Genomic DNA, 2,437 nt, shown 5'->3' on the forward strand with positions numbered 1-2,437 from the left:
ACTGACAAGATAGGGCAACTTTGAGCCCACTCTAGTTTTCTTTTCAGAAGACCAATTACAGAGACCAGGATTGTGCAGTGACCCATTCCAGTGTGGACCAAACTGATCCACCTCCTGCATCATCTGTTTATCCTTTCCTGTGCCTGAATTCCAACTATGACCCTTTCAGCGAAAGGCCACCATGCAATACACTCTACCAACCACCCAGCAACCTCCTTCTTTAAGTTTGTTCTGATTTTATGTTCATCTGCCAGTAAAACAAGAAAAAGGCAGAGAAAGGTTAGCAAACACCTGACTTTGAAGAGTATATCTTTTCGGATCATGCTACAGACCTATAAACACAAATTCATAGCTCTTATCACAAAGTTATTTGATAAAACAGGTAAGCCACAGAAATTTCATCTTACACTCAAAAAAAAAAAAAAAACTATTTAACTTTTATTCTCTCTAATAATTTAGAAGGTTGCTATTTAGGACACCCCTGCCTTAAAGGACTGATTTGCTTACACTGCTAAGTGTGAACAGTACTTACAGTGTCATACGCAACATGGACTGAACAAAAGACTTTCAGTTTGAGGTAACAGAAGACAACATACAAAATTCCTAAGCTCCAAGCTGCTGAACAAGTTATGAATCCCCAGCAAAACTGCCTTCCTTCATCCAAGAGGCACAGACCACAAACAAGCAATGAGTTTACATTCAGAATTCTTCATCTGGGAGCAGAAAGTACATTCAACAAGGGGGCTTTGAAGGGCTTATATCTATTCATAAGGGAACACTGAACACAATTTGTCTAAAGAAACAGGCAAAAAGACCATCTGGTCTCCATAGTGATTGTGCAATGGTTAGGTAATCCTTTTTAACAGGGTGGGTAGTGAGCTAGCTGCTGTCATGAGCCTCAGAAGATAGACATTCAATTTGTCAAGGCTTGAGCTGCTGCTACTGGGTCCATTGTACGCATCTGATCCAATACACAGGTCACATAATGGGTGAACGAATAAATTTACCTTGGGATACAATGTCTACAAAACAGTGTCTCAGTCTGTGCAGGAATCAGTCAGTAGTACAACAGAACAGTCAATAAACCCCTTAGAAATAACCCTGAGGGATTTTCCTCCTCATCCTGGCTGTGCAGAAAGCTCTGGTGAGCTAAAGGTCTGCACACGCTGTGATAACCCATCGGGGCCTCTGCGAGCCCGCACAAAGATCGTCACCCTCAACAGCAGCTATGATCCCTTTCTCTTGCCTCATGCTTCTCTGGAGCCATTTTCTTCCTGCTAGGAGGGGAGCAAGTCGGCTTGTGCCCAAAGGCAGCGTGACTCCGGGGCAGGGGGCTGGCCGTGGGCAAGCTCTGGCGGTGCTCGCTCCAGACACACGTTTTACACCACTTGAACTCTGGAGGTACTGCAAATCACAGTGCAGGGGACAGAGTTTAGCTTCCCCTGTACATGTCACAGTAACCTACCAGTGCAGAAGACAATGTGCTTTTCACTCTTCCTAGGAGGAGGGATGAATACTTCTTGTCAGCAAACCCAGTTTCTATTAATATTTTCCACAATTATGATCAGCATATTTAGAAAGCAGCTCACTGTGCCTGAAGATTGAGTCTATTTCCTTTCAATTATCCCCACATTCCCTAAAAAAGAAGTTTTTAAATCTTCACCCTGGTTCCCCTTGACACATTCAAAAAACACAGCTATGCAAACATACTCATCCGGGAACCCCACCAGCCCCACCACCCCCAATAATTAACGCAAATCATAACCCCAGAGCTAAAATAGTATTTCCCCACCTTGGGGTTTCTCCGCATAAAGTTCCCCTAGACTTTTTTGGCTCTGAAAAAACAAACACACGAGCTCTGGAGCCGTTTTGGAGAAGCACATGCCACCTATGTTCCCTCATTAACACCACCACAGCTAGACTGCTTTATAAACACTGGAGAGGAAAATGCCACCCTGAAGATTACAGTGAGCACACGTACAAGTGGTGCTCTGCAACTGCACCGGTGCTTTCCTCAAAATAAAGTTTTACAACGCTTGACTTGCTAATCAGATTGCAAGCAAAACTGAACCATAGCAATAATATCCCAGTACTAGGTTTGCTTATGAGATACCACAAGGAATTATTATATCATGAATTAGTGGGAGATCTGAGTCAAGGGAGACAGGCTTCTGCACTGGTCTCATCTGCTACAGTGGGAACACACACCAAAGGTGATTTCTCTACTGGCAGCCATCTGCTTCCAGGCCAGTCACACTAATCAGGCTGAGACTCTAAAATGAAACGTCAGACAATGACAAGGCTCCAGACTGACAGGAGGTGAGCACAGAGCCCTAAGTAGACCAAATACGCCACAACCACAGTCATCATCGGACAGTGGCCATATACTAGTTACCAGGTACAAGTATGCAGGAGATTGTGGTAGCATCCTCCCAGA

Source organism: Merops nubicus, unplaced genomic scaffold, assembly GCF_000691845.1.
Source record: "Merops nubicus isolate BGI_N331 unplaced genomic scaffold, ASM69184v1 scaffold34054, whole genome shotgun sequence".
NCBI classification, from domain to species: domain Eukaryota; kingdom Metazoa; phylum Chordata; class Aves; order Coraciiformes; family Meropidae; genus Merops; species Merops nubicus.